Consider the following 19493-nt stretch of genomic DNA (forward strand, 5'->3'; position numbering starts at 1 on the left):
CAGGCCAGGCCTTGGCCTGGCTGGTGTCTTTTCTCAACGACCGAAGCTTTCAAGTGTTCTCTTCTAAAGCAGCTTCCACCATCTGTTCATCTACCCGCGGCGTCCCTCAGGGCTCAATCCTTAGCCCTTTATTATTTAACATTTATGTTAAACCTTTGGCAACCATAGTTGAACAGGCTGGGCTAACCCTGTTTTCCTACGCAGATGACACCCAGATTGTCTTCTCCTTATCAGGGAGAGACGGGAACAATATCTCCGCACTCAAGTCGGGCCTCACTCTTGTGGCCGATTGGATGCGGAGAAACTGTCTCAAGCTGAATGGGGAGAAGACCGAGGTGGTCATTCTGGGACGGAACAAACATCTATGGGGTCCCCACCATTGGCCCACCGAACTGGGAAAGGCGCCTACACCATCTACTGCAGTTCGTAACCTGGGTGTCATTATTGACGACAGGCTAACCATGAGGCAACAGGCTACTAAGGTTGCAGCTATTTGTTTCTCAACGCTGCGGTGGCTTTATAAGATTCTGTGGATGCTTCCCCTCTCCTCCCGCAGAACCGTAGTCCAGGCACTTGTAACATCACGCCTGGACTATGGCAACATTCTCTACTTGGGCGCAGATAAAGCCACCATACATGTGCTGCAGGTTGCGCAAAATGCGGCTGCGCGCCTGCTAAAGAACGTCCCTAGACGTACTTCAGCTGTGGTAAATAAATAAATAATACCCTATTTTTGACTAGACTTATAGCATAACAGATAGCTCAATAAAATAAGAGTCAAGATTCGAGGTAGTAGGAGTTTCTGCAGGTTTATTACAGCATAAGGACAGGATCAGGACAACCTGCATAGGAACAGAATGACAGGGCCCAGCAGGACAACTGGGGCCCAACAGGGGAAAAGAGGCCCAGCAGCTGCTGGGGCTAGGTCTGGGATGAGCGCGCTAACATTCAATAACAAAACACAGGCATATATACATAGCGCGAACACATAGCATTACATTGCAGTAGGCGTAGCAGTGGGTGGAGCAGAAGGCGTGACGCGTAGCAGTCGCGAAAGATAACAGTAAAAATGGGTGTAACTGGGAGTATACATAGACATGTGATGCAAACGTAACAGAATATGTCATGAATGGGCGGAAACATAGGAGGGGGCTACCTAAGGAGCCGGGACCTCTAACCTAATGGTGCGCGAAAACTGGCAATGACGTGTTACTAGGAGAAGCTGGGGGCTACGAACTCTGTGTTTAGGAGCAGAGACTAGAGTCTGGAGGGTCGGAGCGACATGTACCTAAACCCTATCTGGTATCTGATGTTTAGGGAACATGTTGATATAAACTAGAAGTCATGAGGGGAAAAGCTAACTTGATTCTAAGACTGGACCATGCATTATTCTACATGTAGTGCGTGGTGAAAAATACTAAATAACCATTAAATACAGTATTTCTCTAACATGGAGACGAGAAGACTAGACAATGACGGGAACTATTGATGCAGTTCAGTAGCTTAGGAATGCAGAGGAGGAGGACTGAACTGATAACTGGAACTATAACATACTCTTGGCAGACTCAGAGGCAGAGCCAAGCTGCACCGGGCACTGCGAGGCAGGAAGTAAGTGAAGGGTCGAGGATACAGGTGGGGGCTGTATCGCTCCTCAGCGAGGCTTTCAGGAGACAGGAGCTGAATCTGTGGTCCGGGCCCTTTTGAGGCCTGGAAACGGGGACTTTATAATGGAATAACGTGCACACTGAGAAACGTGGCAACATTACTTTACATAGGCCTGATATTCGTAGTATTCACGAGGACTGGAAAATGACATACCAGAGGTGGACACAACTGGAATTGCGTCATTAATCGGACATGGGGAATAACATATGCATATTGGTCATGCACACATAACATATGATGGATGAAGCGTAGGGACACAGAACATGGCAAAATGTACTTTTCCACATTCCCTCCTTGTCACTACGTTTCCATCAGGAAACATCAATATTCATGATACCATCTATCATTTCATACAGTACCATTTGCTCGTCTCGAATTGTCTTGGAACGGGATTTGGAACGGGGCTTGGGACTAGGAATACAAGAGGTAGCACACATGCTGCAAATCGCAGGGCCACATTGTATACAGAGGCAGCAGCTAAATATGATCGCTACTGCAATACCTAGAAAGGACAGGACTTTCCATCCCCATGCGGAAATTATATTCCAGAACCAACCTGACCATGTCCAGGTGCCTGGATCTTGGTGTAACAGATGGGCAATTTTATGGAGTCTGGTTATAGCTGAATAAACAGACGGCGCGTTATTTGGAATGAAAATGCAGCAACTAGATCCGATGACTCTACAGGCCCCGCCCCTATCGGCCAGTATGACGTCAAGGACGAGACGATTTTGCAAAACGACAAATCTCATAGCAGATTGTTCCTCGGTTAGGTTACCTAGGGCAGAGGCAGTCTCATTTACTACAGCTTCAAGGGTTCTTGTTAACCTACGGATCAGTTTACTATTCTGGACAGGTCCTACAAAGAAGAAGAAACCTTTATTGAAATCTGTATACTGTTCTAGAGTAGTTTCAGTATAATCGACAATTGGGGACTCCCTTCTATGTCTAATGTGTACTAGATGTGTGTTTCTGTGATAATCAGATGGGGCTAGGAAAACAGGTGGCAGTAGGAAAGCAATGTAACAGGTTCCCTCCCAATCGAGGGGCAGACGGACATATGCAGTTTGACCACAAATAAAATAAGAATGACGTGAAGCTTTGAAAATAGATTTCCCACTGTCACTATACTTGATAACAGTAGTACATTCACTATGACCTATGTGTACAGAACCATAACTACGGACACATAATTCGCCTTTGACTGGTAGTACTGAAATAGCAGGTAAGTCTGGAGTAGTATCAGACTGAACATTCAGGACCATTAAATTCGACGAATAATTACCTAAATTATATACTTCGTTTTCTAGATCTAAACCTGTTCTGTGGGGGAAACCTTGCTTGTCTGGAAAACATGTACTGTTAAGAAAAGACATATCTGTTGAGGATGACGTTAACGTGGACCATGCTCCACACGAACCATTATGTGAGAATGGATAAGGAAAAAGTGGCAGAACTCCCTTCGGTGTCTGGAAAGGGGGGAGTCGACCACACACCCAACAATTTGTGGCATTGCTGGTCTGGTGTGAGTAATGTAACATACGGATAAATGTGTTGTTGCGCATAGCGAGGCGGTAAGAATATTCGTGAGGAGGCAGATCACTAAACGTGTGCTCTACTGTAGCATTAGCAGACATATTTACATGAGGAACTGGAAAACACAGGAAAAGTGCGTAACTAGTGCAGGAAATCATTATGCTGATGAATAATACGAAACTCAGAAAAACGATACATTGAAGTGAACTTCGACTGACTCTCTCACTATGGGGGTCTATTTTATACATGTCAGAAACAATCTAACCGTTTCACCTAGGGGAGGACTTATACAATCAAACTGACTGACTTATTTTACTAGACCTTAATTTGAGCTTATACTCCTGTTGCGGAGTTTTCTCTAACAAGGGAGGGGTTGTAATAATGTCTTGTGCGGGACAGTCCTTTAAAACAATGTTCTGGCAATCTTTCGAATCCTGGAAATCCTTGGAAATGTTCTTGGAGACTGATTTCAATCCATTGAAAAGTTTTACATGAGAAAGGTGGACCCACCCCTTCCTGCCTTCCAACTTGACGGCAGTTCGGGTGGTCAAGAGGACCTGGCGTGGCTCCTTCCAACGTGGTTCCAGCGGACTTGATCTGTCGAAATTCCGGACCATCACAAGGGAGCCTGGAACGATCTCGTGCGGTGCCACCTCGGTATTGTCTGGAAATGCGGCGGCAACCTGTGAACGACATGAGTTGAGGGCAGACATCAAGGAAGCTAGGTAATCTGTCAGCATATTACATGAAACATCGGTAATACTTCGGGGTCTAGGAGTACCCCACATGTTAGGAGGGCGGCCGAATACGACCTCGTACGGGGACAGACCTGATCTGGAATGTGCGACCATGCGCATATAAAATAAAGCGACTGGCAGAGCTATTAACCAGTCCACACCTTTGTCCTTACAGACTTTTGCAATGCGGATTTTCAGAGTCTGATTATGTCTCTCTACGAGACCGGCTGCTTCAGGATGGCGTACACAATGGAACTTCCACTGGTACCCTAACAAAAGGGAAACGTGTTTCATGAGTTCAGATGAGAATGGCTGACCGTTATCAGAATATACGACTCTAGGGAGTCCGTATCTAGGGAAAAATTCACGAACCAACTGCTTGGCAGTGGTCGCGGCTGTGTAATCTGGGACTGGATATGCTTCTGTCCACCTGGACAAAGCGCATACAACTACAAGGACATACTTGAAACCTCGACATCGCTCCATCTGAATATAATCCATCTGGAGGACCTCAAAAGGGTGGTCAGGGGGCTGGAAACCACCTTGTTCCACCGGGACACTTTTACCTGGATTAAACTGACAACATATCATACAGGTACGGACTTTCTGCTTGGCTGCAGCTCGTAAATGCTTGTTGAACCAAATGTTCTGGATACTGTCTAACATAGCTTTTTCTCCTAAATGTGCTGGACTATGTGCGGTATTGATAATGACTTGAACCATAGAATCGGGGAGAAACCATGTGGCTCTACCCTTCGTTAACCATCCTTGATCTGTCTGGACCCCTCCTTGTTCAGACCATTTCTTGATTTCATCGGGAGTAGCATGTAACTGTATATTTATGACATCTTGTGTAGGGTCCTTAACTGTCATGCATGTAATCGGATCTGGAGTACGTGTCTGATTAACTGGAATGTCTGGAGTCTGTGCTGTAAGCTTGGCTGTGCGGTCTGCTAGATCATTACCTTGGGAAATAATGTCAGTGACTTTCGTATGTGCTTTGCATTTCATGATAGCAATAGATGTCGGTAAATGTATGGCATCTAACAGGGCTTGAATAAGGAGACCATGCTGAATCTTGGTTCCATGAGAAGTCATGAAACCTCTCTCCTGCCAGAGCACTCCGAAGTCGTGTACAACTCCGAATGCGTAACGTGAATCTGTGTAAACGTTAACCTTCAGGTTCTTGGCGTGTATACAGGCTTGTGTCAGAGCGACTAGCTCTGCTGCTTGAGCGGACAAAGTATCAATACGGTGTGTTTCAATAACTTCAGTGTCAGTAGTCACTGCATACGCGGCGACTAGTTCTCCTGTACTAGTTCTCATACATGAACCATCCACATAAAGTGTCAGGTCAGGATCTGGTAACGGAATGTCTGTCAGGTCTTGTCTTGGCTTTGTCGTAATGTTAACTACTTCCACACAATCATGTGGGTCTGGATTTGAATTAACTGATGGTAACAGTGTAGCAGGATTCAGAACGTTGCAGCGTCTAATTTCTATGTGTGGCTGGAACAGTGTCAATTCATAACCTGTTAAACGTGCAATTGTCAAGTGCTGAGTTTGTGTTCGGTTTAAAAGAACTTCTACTGAATGTGGAACTTGTACTGTCAGGGAATGTCCTAAAACTATGGAATCACTTTGTCTGATAGCTAGTGCTGTGGCTGCAACTGACTTGAGGCACGCAGGCAACGCCTGGGCGACTGGATCTAGTGTGCTCGAAAAATAAGCACAGGGCTTGTATTGTCCTGCTTGATCTTGTGTGAGAACAGATAATGCTGTACCTTCCCGTTCAGTAACGAAAAGTGTAAAAGGCTTACTGTAGTTCGGTGTAGCTAGAACTGGAGCTTGACATAGGGCTTTCTTTAACTCGTTGAAACTAAGTGTATGTCCAGATGTCCAAGGGAGGACAGTCGATACGGCTGCCTCCTGTGTCGTTAACTGTATCAGTGGCTTGGCTAGAAATGCATACTGGGGAATCCATTGTCTACAATAAGAAGTAAGGCTGATAAAGGCACGTACCTCCTTCTGGGTTCTGGGCTGGGGAAGACTCGCTATTAACTGGATACGGTCGGGTGTCAACTGCCTACCCCTCTTGGACAGCAAGTGTCCTAAGTATACCACTTGCTGGACACAGAATTGAAGCTTCGAAGGTGACACTTTGTGCCCCATCTCGGCTAGAAAATACAGAACTGTAAGTGATGCTCGCTCACAGGCACATTCAGAACGGGCAGTGATCAGTAGATCATCGACATACTGGAGCAGGGCAGTGTCAGTTGGCATGTGAATGTTGTCTAGTTGTCTCTTAAGTGCTTGACTGTAAATACTAGGGCTTTCTGTGAAACCTTGAGGAGCGCGTGTGAACATATAGCTCCTTCCATTTAAACAAAATCCGAAAAGAAACTGGCTGTCTGGATGAATTGGAACACTAAAAAATGCATTCTTGAGGTCGATAACAGTGAAAAACGTGGCTTCGGAATCAATGGCTGTTAACAGGGAAGAAATGTCTGGAACAACTGGGTACTGAGGAATAATACATTTATTAAGCTCTCGTAAATCAATCACTAATCGATATACTGGGGGTGCATTTGGATCAGTACGTTTCATGACTGGAATGATCGGAGAATTGCATACATTGGAGTCAGTTTCTACAACTACTCCTTGAGCCATGAGCTCGTCAATAATTTTGGATAAGGCTGCTACAGCCTCGGGTGGCAATCTGTACTGTCTGATTCGGGGTAACACTACACCTGGCTTGAGAGTCACACGATGGGGTGTGATTTGCATATAACCTACATCAGTTGGACCTTGCGCCCATAAATGCTGCGGAACATTAGACAATCTTGAATCAAAATCTCGTAATACATAGTGACCCTTAAAGTCACGTAGGAACAGACGTATTCCCTCTGGGGAACAGCAAATAACTGCACCTAACTCTTTCAGTGTCTTAATGCCTAATAGATTTTCTGGACATGACTTAGTAAGTAACAGATCAGTAGTACGGGACAATGGACCTACTTCTAGAGTGACTGGCTTTGATATCTCGTTAACTATTGGTTTTCCTGAAAATCCAAGGGAAACATTTCTTGAGCCTGAGAGCGGAGCCCCTGGAACTTCGGCATGACTAATTGTGGTCCTACTTGCCCCTGTATCGATCAAAAATTTTCTGTCTTTCCCTAATACTTGACTGTGAACATAGGGACCTTCTTGATCTACAGGTATCTCGATGAGAGGCAAGCCTACCTCCCTCTCTAGGCTGTTTCATGAATATGACTGATACTCTGGATACTCGGACTGTGCATACTGATACATCTGCGATGTAACGTGCTGTGTTGCAGCTATAGGCTGCGGTGCGGAAACTGTCTGTTGTGCATTCTGTAGCTGAGGAATCTGTGAAACTTGTTCTTGTCTTGGCGGACGTGGTCTTTCTTTAGTCTTACCAGTAGCTATGTTATGTTTCAGAACTGCACACTCGTTTATAAAATGACCTGGCTGTTTACAATAATTGCAGTTCCCTCTAACGGGAGCTGCAGGATGACTGGCTTGATTGGCTTGATTTGGACCCCTCTTCTGACTGTCTTGAGGAACAGATTGTGCAACTAGCACTTTCATTTTCGTGTCTTTCATACGTTTTCTCTCGTGTTCTTGCTCTTCTCTGATTCTATTCTGGTGGTACTGGAGCATCTGGAGCATCTGGGACGGAGTATTTGCTTGCCAGGTGCTTTCGACTTTCAAGACTCGATTTTTAATTTGTGGGCTTGAATTCTCGACTAATTTGGTAACAAAAAGATGAGGGTATGACTCACTACTTGTCTTGAGACCACTATTAATACTGAAACATTTTTCAAACCTAGAATAAAAATCACTAATATCTTCATCTTGTTTCTGTTTACAGGCTGAGATTGCATCCCAGTCTTCTTTTCTCGTTGTCAATAATCTGGGTAAAACTTGAATCAATAATTCTGGTAATTCTTTACATTTATCTCCAAGACCGGTACCTGGTACTCGTGCCTTGTCTTCAGCTTCTAGAGCTGCCCAATCGATCTTTTTCTCTCCCACCTCCCATTCTTTTTCCTTTAACTTTTCATACACCCCTGCGGGTAACAGGACCTTTAACATTTTAATGATATCTGGGTAAGTGTATTCTCCCATACGGAGCATGTCTTTTAATTCTCTATGGAACCCTGCTGGATCTTTGTCATGACAGGGAATTAATTTCTTCATTTCAAGAAGTTCCATCTTTGAAATCGGAGTGTATACGAACACTCGTTGCATTACGCCACCCGCCCCTTGGACTGGGTGGACTTCTCGTAACGGATTCTGTCTGTCTATGTAAAATGATTTACTTTCTGGGGGTGAGACATGAACAAAATGCGGGTTCAGGAACGTTCTATATTTGTGGCGCTGTTCTAGAATGACACTAATTAAATCAGTACCTAGACCTCTCCATCTATACTGGAGTAACTCGTTCAGGATATCGTGCAACGGACCTGGATCAGAATGTTGACCCTCATACAGAGTGATGAGGTGCTGGATCATATACATACCCACCAGTCGTTGCTCGGCTGGGGGCAATTTCAGAAACATTTGTGCCACTATTTCGTCTGGAAAAGTGGTAGAATCAGTAATCCATCGGACTGCTGATCGGGCTAGTTCTTGTTCATGCATAGTACTTAATTCACTGTAACCGACTCGTGATTTCAGAATGTGGTCGGTAGCTTGAAATACTTGTTCTAGAGAACCTTGTTCTGGTGCTGGATGTTGAAAAATAGACTTGTGTTCTAGGCGTAAATGGCGATCTGGAAATCTAGATTTTCCTACATACGCTATTCTGGCGGGATTCTCGTTCTCTTCCTCTTCAGGATCAGAGATACTTTCTTTCTCGCTTACTTGTGCTGCTTTACGCTGGTCGTGTAACCTTATTATTTCTTTACGAATTTTCTTGTACATACTCTCCATGGCACTGACGGTCTTGTGCTTACCCTCGGCTATATTATCACTCCACCTTGTCAGGATTCTCATTTCGGCGGGATCTTTAGACGGGTAATCTTGTTCTCTTATTAGACAATTGATCAGGAACTTTAATATCATGAGCTGAATCTCGGCTTTCCTTTGAGACATAATCTCGCCAATACTTTCTGGATCATCCCCTGTACGGATGAAACGATATATTCTGTCTAGATCTTCTTTCATATTCGGTAAGGTGACTAGATACTCGGTCACTCTCCTTACACGTAAGGAATATAAAACCATAGTATATTCGCCTGGAACTGGATCATAGACACATTCGTTAAGGGCTTGCCTGATTTCTGTGACAGACTTATTACTTTTAGGAGTACGCTGTGATGCTTGAGCATGTAATTCGAGTGCTGATAAACGTTTGTGTGGCGGCGGGGTTTGAGGAGTAGCTCCTCCTGCGGCCCCTAAACTGGAGTCGTCTACTGAGGCTCTACGTCCTGGCAGAGTGGGAAATGGAACTGTAGGCTGGACCGGGGGTACCGTAACAGGTACTCCGGTGTCTGGAGGAGCGGGAAGTGCCTGATTTACAGGGACTAGCGGAGCGCGAACAGGATTTGCATATTCGGGGACTGTGTCGTCCAGATAGGACGAAATAAAAATATCAGCTGCGGTCGGTTTGTGACGTAGCTTGGTCGGAAATAATGGTGGCGGGAAATTACTGGATGCCTCTGGGGTCGCTTTTGGCAAACCTTCGGCAAGGAGAGGATACATACCCTTAATAAGGGCATGCCTCTGTCTGTCTGACTGTTCGGCTTTGACTTGTTCACCTATCTCGATTAATTCTCTTTCTTGGGCTCGTTCTTGGGATTCTCTACTTAATTCTGACTTTCTGACTTCCTTTTCCGTTCTTCTATGAGCTTCCTTACGCCATAACTCGATGGCATCTTTCTGTGACTGTCTGGCTTTCTTTTTCCATAATGCTTCTTCTACTCGCATGATACATTCGGCATCCCATGTACCCGATACGGGCCATCTATACTTTTCTTCTAACTGTTTGGTATACTCTACCCATAAATCTAGATACAATATGGCGCTTATGCCATGTTTCTGATACATAAAGTGACCTGGACTGTCCCTAGGCGGGACAGGAACTGCTTCCTCTAACAGACCCTTTCTAGTTTTTAACTGACGTAACTTGGAAAATATAGGCATGACTGAACTGTAATCTGGACACAATACAATACACAATAAAAACACGAAATCACATCGCACTCATACCACAACAGTAAATTACATGAAGAACATTATAAATAACAGTTCGAACAGAATATTACCTGGAATACTGAGAACAGAAATAGAACAGATTTTCTCGAGAACGGAACAGACTAGAGTTACTGGATGCACTGCTGTAACAGTACGGAACATACCGGTCCCATAAAGGGACGCATCAGGACCCGTATCCACCTAGGTGAACACTTCGTTTGTGAGTCTGGGCACCACCAACCCACGGACCAGGAGTCAATTTAGATTGGTCCTGTCTAGATACTACCCCAGCAATGGTACTCACCGGGCAGCACGGAACGGAAGGCCTCGGACTGGACTGGACGACGGACGACGAACTTCGGACTTCAGTTACAGGTGGGCCTCCGGATACCTCGGACCTTGGACTCTCGGCTTGGGCTCTGGTCGGGACTCGCCGCGTTCCTCCACCGTCTCGTTCGGATGCTGGACCGCCTCCTCCGTCTCCTCCGTGGGCCTGAGGGATACTTGAGCAGAAATATCTGCCACTGCGCAGAAGAGTTCCGTCACGACTGCAGAGGGTCAGGGGGTCGGCGTGGCTTCACCGACGCGTGGGGAAAGGGCAAGTCCCTATTCGGGCGCCATTATGTGGTAAATAAATAAATAATACCCTATTTTTGACTAGACTTATAGCATAACAGATAGCTCAATAAAATAAGAGTCAAGATTCGAGGTAGTAGGAGTTTCTGCAGGTTTATTACAGCATAAGGACAGGATCAGGACAACCTGCATAGGAACAGAATGACAGGGCCCAGCAGGACAACTGGGGCCCAACAGGGGAAAAGAGGCCCAGCAGCTGCTGGGGCTAGGTCTGGGATGAGCGCGCTAACATTCAATAACAAAACACAGGCATATATACATAGCGCGAACACATAGCATTACATTGCAGTAGGCGTAGCAGTGGGTGGAGCAGAAGGCGTGACGCGTAGCAGTCGCGAAAGATAACAGTAAAAATGGGTGTAACTGGGAGTATACATAGACATGTGATGCAAACGTAACAGAATATGTCATGAATGGGCGGAAACATAGGAGGGGGCTACCTAAGGAGCCGGGACCTCTAACCTAATGGTGCGCGAAAACTGGCAATGACGTGTTACTAGGAGAAGCTGGGGGCTACGAACTCTGTGTTTAGGAGCAGAGACTAGAGTCTGGAGGGTCGGAGCGACATGTACCTAAACCCTATCTGGTATCTGATGTTTAGGGAACATGTTGATATAAACTAGAAGTCATGAGGGGAAAAGCTAACTTGATTCTAAGACTGGACCATGCATTATTCTACATGTAGTGCGTGGTGAAAAATACTAAATAACCATTAAATACAGTATTTCTCTAACATGGAGACGAGAAGACTAGACAATGACGGGAACTATTGATGCAGTTCAGTAGCTTAGGAATGCAGAGGAGGAGGACTGAACTGATAACTGGAACTATAACATACTCTTGGCAGACTCAGAGGCAGAGCCAAGCTGCACCGGGCACTGCGAGGCAGGAAGTAAGTGAAGGGTCGAGGATACAGGTGGGGGCTGTATCGCTCCTCAGCGAGGCTTTCAGGAGACAGGAGCTGAATCTGTGGTCCGGGCCCTTTTGAGGCCTGGAAACGGGGACTTTATAATGGAATAACGTGCACACTGAGAAACGTGGCAACATTACTTTACATAGGCCTGATATTCGTAGTATTCACGAGGACTGGAAAATGACATACCAGAGGTGGACACAACTGGAATTGCGTCATTAATCGGACATGGGGAATAACATATGCATATTGGTCATGCACACATAACATATGATGGATGAAGCGTAGGGACACAGAACATGGCAAAATTTACTTTTCCACACAGCCACTGCCGCCTTACGTGACCTCCACTGGCTGAGCATCCCTGAACGTGTTAAATTCAAGGTACTCTGCTACATGTTCAAGGCCAAGCAGGGCAGCGCCCCAGCATATATTCAAGGGCTGGTAAAACCTTACAGTCCCCTGCGCTCACTAAGGTCATCGGACACTGGTAATTTCACAGTGCCAAGATGGAAGCTGACAAAAATGGGAGGCCGCTCCTTTTCTACTTTGGGTCCTAAATACTGGAACTCCCTCCCTTTAGCACTAAAATCAGAGACCAACCTGCTTTGCTTCCGTAAGGCTCTGAAGACTCTGCTTTTTACTAAGCGTGAACAATAGTCGGCTGTGGCCTCAAGTCAGGTGATACACCCTCCTTCTTCTACAGTCTATCCCTGGCGCCGGGAAACCCATTGTGGGTAGCTGTGCGCGATATAAGCTTAAATAAATAAATAAATAAACTGTGGTCGACAAATGTTTCTTCAAACCTGGTGAAGAAATCTGACACTGTTTCATCTTTCTTTGCTTACATGCAGACAACTTATCCCAATTTACACGTATTGCAGGCATTATCGTTTTCATGTAATCAATTATTTTACCAGGAAGTTCAGCTACTAAAGGCTCAGGCTTAGCACCACCAACTTGTCGGGCATCTGCAGCAGCAATATTAGCCCATGAGTCACCTAACTCCTGATCATGATCTGTATGACGAATCTTACCCCATAAAGGCTGTGGAACAACATTCCCAAATAACATATCGATATTGGCTAAATTCATGATACATGACCCTGTCTGTGACAACTCTTTGTAATATCCTGCGGGATTTTTACGGGGATCAGGTAATGTCTGTTTAAGGGCTAAAACTTCAGCTCGCCTCCATGGGACATGTACCCACACCCGCTGGAAATGAGGCTGAATAGGTGGGTTAGCTTGTAGGTCCCCTTCCCTCCACTGTGGGGGAACCTCTCTCATGGGGTACTGTCTCGCCTTGTTCCTACCGGATGTGCCATGCTCAAATGACGACTGAGAAGTGCCCCCCTTACTCCGAAATGACAACGATGTCTCAACCGCTCTCTCGACATCTGGACCTACGATCATGCCCTCTCCAAACTCGAACCGTACACGACACAACTTGGGCGGGTTGTATTCCAGATCATTGTCTTCCAAATCCTCACAGAGGAAAACACACATTTGTTCAAAAAGATATCTCTGCGTCGGTGCTTCCCATTGACGGAAGACTTCCATGACAGACTCTACATCATACCTTACAGTGTCCATAACCCATTTATGTGCTAAACGATTCAGTAAATCTCTCTCTCGATAGTCAGGCAGTTGACTTCGCAACTGTCTTCGTTCCATGTTAGGGGTCGTAGTAGGCGACCCGAAAAGAGGTGAGAAAAGATTAGTAACAGTGTTGGCCATTCTCTGCCGAACGGAAGGAGAAACTGACGGAAGAACGGGTGGAAAAACAGGGTGAGATAAGGCAGGGGCAGAAGCAATAGCAGAGGGATCATTAGGAGAAATAGAAGGTGCACTAGGAAAGGTCGTAGAAAGCACAGGTGAAACAGATGTGATCGGTGGGCCTTGAGGAGGCTGCACCAAAGGAGCAGGAGCCAGCTGAAGAACAGCTGGTGGGTGCTGTGGAGGAACAGGAGGCACAGGTTGCACAACTAAAGGTTGCGGAGGTGCCGTGGCATTTTGCGCATAAGGGGGTGGCGAATTTAATAAATGCGACATCAAGGGATCTTTTTCAAGCCCTTTTGCTGCATCTTGCTGAGGAGGTGGCAAAACTGGATAGCATTTATCTATTACCATTTTACGTTGCCTGTGGAACTGCTAACTCATCTGTTCTTCTTCATTGTCTTTAAACTGCATAGCAGCTTGCATTATCGAAATTCCCCCTTCTCTCTTATTTTTCTTCGCTAATTTAATTTCCTTCTGTTTGGCTTCCTTACGCCATAGGAGGAAAGAGTCAAACATTGCCGGCCGGGCTTTCTTTTTAAAAAGTTTAACTTCGAGGTTATCTAAGATTTCTGTATCAAAGCTACCATATTGGGGCCATTTTAAAACACCATCTTTTCTGGTGTATTTGATCCACACTTCATTATATGTGATGGGACCTACGCCATGTTTTACATATAATTCATAAGTTGGAGTTCCAACCGGAGGAACCGGACACGAGTCCTCCAATCGGGAGTCCCTATTATTACAACCAAGACAAAACAAATTTCCAAGTCTAAGACCAGGCATCTTCGCTAGTCTAGCTCCAAACTTCAAAGGATTATCGATTACGATATTGCTCGTGAATACACGAGTCCTTCGGCTTTGGCACTGGCAAGTTCCAAATTAAAACCAACTAAGGACTGGGAGACGCTCCACTTATACTTAACTGAGATATCGATGACGTCACCAGAAGACTCGTCTTATCGTTTCGCTCTACCAAACTTCAAGGGTCCAAATCAGGGCGATAGCCAGGGCAGCAGTCCTTTGTAGCCGTCGGGAAGCGGGGAACCTCGCAGCAAAGACTTTCGGACCACGTCGACATGCAGGGGTCGATGAAGTGGTTGGCCGTCCTCCAGAATTTTCACACGAAGCTCCTCACGAACCTCTGGCTGGAATGGTACCGCTAGTATGGCCCCGAACGTTGGGCGCCAGCTGAGGTACTGGGTTTTTCAGAACCGGTACTGAACCGGTAACCCAGCGGTGCCAGGGTACACCCAAAGACCTCGGGTTCTTTCCTGATTCAGACCACAGAAACTCAGAGTCTTCTAGGTGAAGTCAAGGATCGATTTTATTGGCTGCAACCAAGAAACAAGCGTCCTAGAAGTACAACACACGGGATGTATATTCTCAGGAGACTGCTCAATCCTACAAAGTCAGGCTTCTCTTTTTATACAAAATATTGTGCTTTAGGCAAACATTCTTCGAATTTACAGTACACTATTCACATTCTTTGTTACAAAGGAAAAGCAGAGTCATGATGACATGTCTATATTTCAGTTCGTCCAGCCCACAACAAATCACCCGGCAAGGCCCAACACTTCATCAGATATCGGTGGACCCCCAATAAAAATGGGCACCTCCCCATCATAAAGCAAGTGAGAGAAAAGAGCAGGGACAGGTGTGAGCAAGATTCGGCAGTGTGTGTGCGATGAAATGGGTTTATGGCCTGTTATGCCTTGATGCTATCTCATTCGGCCACTGGGAGAGGAACTGACCAAACAGGTTCGGCCTGGGGCAATGGTTCCAACTTGCCCAGGTCACAGGAAAGTCAATTAAGGTGTACGTGTCCTTTGGAATCGAATTTAGCTGTATTATAAGCCTATGTGAAGGGCAACTCACAAAATGGCTGCCGTATACAAAATGGAAGCCAAGGGTTCAGAATGAGAATGACGATTTCGAGGTGAAATCGTCACTGGAATATGACGAAAATGCTTGTACATAGTGTACTCGTCATTTTCGGTCTTTTGATACTAAATTCGTTATGTTACGACGAAGTTTTATTCTCAAGTCCAGAATTTTCAGAACCACAATTTGTCCCTCCCACCTCCTCCTATGTCACTGCATGCCTGCCCTTCTGCCTCTTGCTGTCGTCCCCCTCCTCTCAGAGCTCTAATGTCAAAGCACATTCAAAGTAGCTCCCCAGGGTCTGTGAGGGATTTTTTATTATATAATGTGAAATTGAGCGACCAGAAGGTGTTGGAGTGCTTTACATGAGCATTAGTTACATTACACATGCAAATTCATTTTTGGGGGCATTTTTATAGAGTGCAAACTTGACTGACCCAAAGGTATTGGAGCATTTTGCAAAAGCGTCAGTTGCATTACGCAAGGTCAGGTTTATTTCTTTGTTTTTAGGTGTGTGGAAATTAAGTGATGCCGATGCCATCCCTGTTTATTCATTATTTCCCCTCTACCTGACATATGGGAGCATTTTGTTGTTGTTGCTATGTCTAATGCTCCTATACCCAGAGGACTGGGACAGAGGGCGGGCCAGGTGCTTGCTGGTAAGCGGATGGTGCAAGCAGCGTTTTGAATTAAAAACTCTGGAGAAGTGTGCCTGGTGAACAGAGGCCTGGGGGTGGAGGGATGTGACGTCTCCGCCATTGGAAAGTACTTCACTGCTTTTTTCATTGGTTGTTCAATACTCTAGTGATGCTGTCGCACACAGAATATTATAGTTCTGTTGAATTCAATCGAGGCACTTATCTTTCTGTCTGTGTGTTAAAAAGCCTTGGAATGTGTCCATAAATGTTTCCTGAGGCAAGCATGTATTTGTGAATCACACTGCATGACCCAGTGTGTCGAAATTGTATAGCGCTTCAATCCCTGGTGGTACAGCACCCAGGATAATGTGCTGCATGTCTAAACACTTATAAGGTTACATTTAAATTTACAAGGTGCCAAAGTCAAGATCTATTGGCTGTGCCAATGCTTGTTCCTTTTCTTTAGGGAGGAGTTAGAGGAGACTGACATCTGGTCTTAGTCTTAATGCCCTTTGCTGCGGGCAATAGCGACAGTTAATTGCCTGCTCCGTCTTGGATCTCGTATGAGGATCGGGCAAATAATTTCAGCAGGGGGTAATCGACGGCCATTACTGCCCACAGCTGTGGGTAATAACTTAATTTGCTAGCAGTATGTCTGGAAGCACAGCACTTGCAATGCTTATCTTGCTCAAAGCTACATTAATACATTGCAGACCATATTAATGCAAATTACTGATTAAACATTTTGTGGCCTTTGAATTACTTTTTTCACAAAAATAACTCATCATCACAGTGTTTTTTAAAAAGATTCTTCCTTTTTCAACGCACATAAGTGAAAGTACAGAAGGCCTCACTGTCTGCATGATGTCAAACTGGGCCTGGAAACATAAGCCCGTGGAGTGAACCTGACATTCGGAGTGTGGGACTCTTCGCGCGTTTTTTGAAAGTGTAACGAGCAGATGGAAACATGCTGGTTACCATGCGAGTGTTTAGGCACAAGCTGGCTTTAGCGCCCACGTAGAAAATGTTATTTTTGTACCAGATCAGGCCCCTATCAGGGCATAATTTGTTTTCTTTAACAAGTGAACCTAAAGCGGCTTTAGACAAACTTCTTGTCTGCCACAGCATCTTTTTCACCTATAAAGAAAACTTCAGCCCAGCACTGACATTCGTAAGTAAACTGCCCATCTGACCACTGACATTCAACAAGCATTTACAATGCAATGGTCTCGGCATTGTTAAAGTTAGAGCTGTTGGCATTGCTCATGACATTATTTTTATTTATGTTTTTGTTTTTAAAACATATAAATAAATAGCATTGTCATTTACAATGCCAATAGCTTAATCTCTCGCAAATGCGAGACCTATTGCATTTGCACCCACACACAGAGCCACCCACACCCACATACAGAGCCACCCACACAGAGCCACCCACACAGAGCCATTCACATAGAGCCACCCACACACACACAGAGCCACCTACACAGAGCCACCTACACACCAAAAAGCCACCCTCACACAGACCCACCTAGAAAAAAATCTACCCACATATTACGGTCTGTACCAGAGTGGTAGTAAGATTTCGAGACTTCCATACACAGCATGTGGCGGTGGCCAAATAATTTGCCATGTGCTATTAGAGAGTAAAAGTGCTGTTCTAAAAAAATGAGGGGCGTTCAAGCCTAGCAACGGAAAGCTGGAGACTGAACGAATTTTGCACTCCTATATTACGACACACATACAAATAGATTTGTTATGGCTTTTAATTGCCATCCGCATCTAGAGACATCTTGCAGACACAAAGGATCCAACTGATGGCTAGAAATGCAATGACAGCCTAGTCAACTGGGCTTACTAGGAGCAGATTGTAATCTACTATTATAAATATATTTAAATCCTACTGAGTAACGGCAACGAACAGCAACACATTATTGGAAAACTACAGTATCTCACAGGTAATAATTAAGGCTGTAAACTCAAGGACTTCAAGCAATTTCATAAGTGAGAAAATACGTTCTAAAAAATGCACGTTACATCCAAGAGGCAAGTTATTTTACAGTATACAAATTTTAAATGTTTAGATTTAAATCCTATTGAGTACTGATGTCACTTAAATGTTGAGGACTAAATATTCCTGGTTTTTTTTTAAGCTCCTGTAGTAGTCACAAGAAACTAAAGATCTGTCCTGATCCCCTATGCCAATAAAAGTTATCAGTGTTGATAAATATCGATTTCTGACTTGGGACAGTTATACTTTTAACACTTTACATTGTGCATAAGCCGCCGTTTTGTTTCTGTATTTATGTCTAACGGAAGTCAGAGCGTCTTTCAAATTTATATCGTTGCCCAAAGTATTCCACGAAATCATTTTCGAAACACACCACAGAAATAAAATACTGAGAGAAAAATAAAAGGTGGTAGTTGTATGTTTTATACACTGTGCCTCTGAAACTCCTTATTTGCATTCTGTCACCTACCATGAAGAGTGCCTGCCACCCCGGACTGGTTTGTACCTGCTGTTGATGACAAGTAGAGAGTGCTCGCCTGTGATTGGAGCCAGATATAGATGGGAGCCTCTCGGGCTCTAAACAACAAAATAATGCCCCCGATGGACTCGGGAACCAAGGAAATGCCCAGGAGCCTCTCGGGCTCTAAATAACCATGTGCCCCGTCGTTGGAGTCCCCCCTCTGGGGACTCGAAATCAACAAATGTGCCCTGAGCCTCTAGTGGGCTCTTAAGAACTGCCCCCGTCGTTGGAGCCTCTCGGGCCCTGAAGCAATTGTGGGCACTGTGGGGAGCAGGGACTGGCCTCCCCCAACGTCGGAGTCCCGCTCTGGGACTCCCTCCAAGTCGATCTGGCCCACGCGACGCTATGATCCCCCCACTCTCCTTCCACCTTTATCCCATCCCTCCATCTCCCTTTCCATATCCCCAAAGCTAGCAGATTACCCTCAATCACCTCGTAACACCCTTAACATCATAACCTGCCATTACACCCCGGTCCCTCTATCCCCTATTATCTCCCAGTCCCTGAATGTTGCCCAGTCCCCTCTTTCTCTCAACTTTCGAATGTCTCCCAGCCCTCCAATGTATTTTACCCCCTTTCACCCCTCTCAACTTCTGTCCCACCCAATTCCCCCATGGCTTCCCCTAAATCACCTTTACCTACAGATTCCCCCATGCATACTCAGGACCCCTCCTTTATCAATAAGTTCCTAAACATGGCCACTCGTTCACCTCCTGACGATCACATTTCGATGATTCCACCCGCAACCTCCCCTTATCCAACTCCTCAGCCACTCCTCCAGTGTCACTTATTGACCCCCTGTCTCCCCCCTTTTCTAATAATGCTCTCCTCTTGACCCTCCTCCCCCCATCTGACACACCTATTGGCTCCTTGAACTTGCATATATCCCTGATACTCCCATGCCTACTGAGAATCGTTCCCTAACGCCTAACCTCCTTTGCGCAACCTCTCC

Source organism: Lissotriton helveticus, chromosome 7, assembly GCF_964261635.1.
Source record: "Lissotriton helveticus chromosome 7, aLisHel1.1, whole genome shotgun sequence".
In the NCBI taxonomy this organism is placed as follows: Eukaryota; Metazoa; Chordata; class Amphibia; order Caudata; family Salamandridae; genus Lissotriton; species Lissotriton helveticus.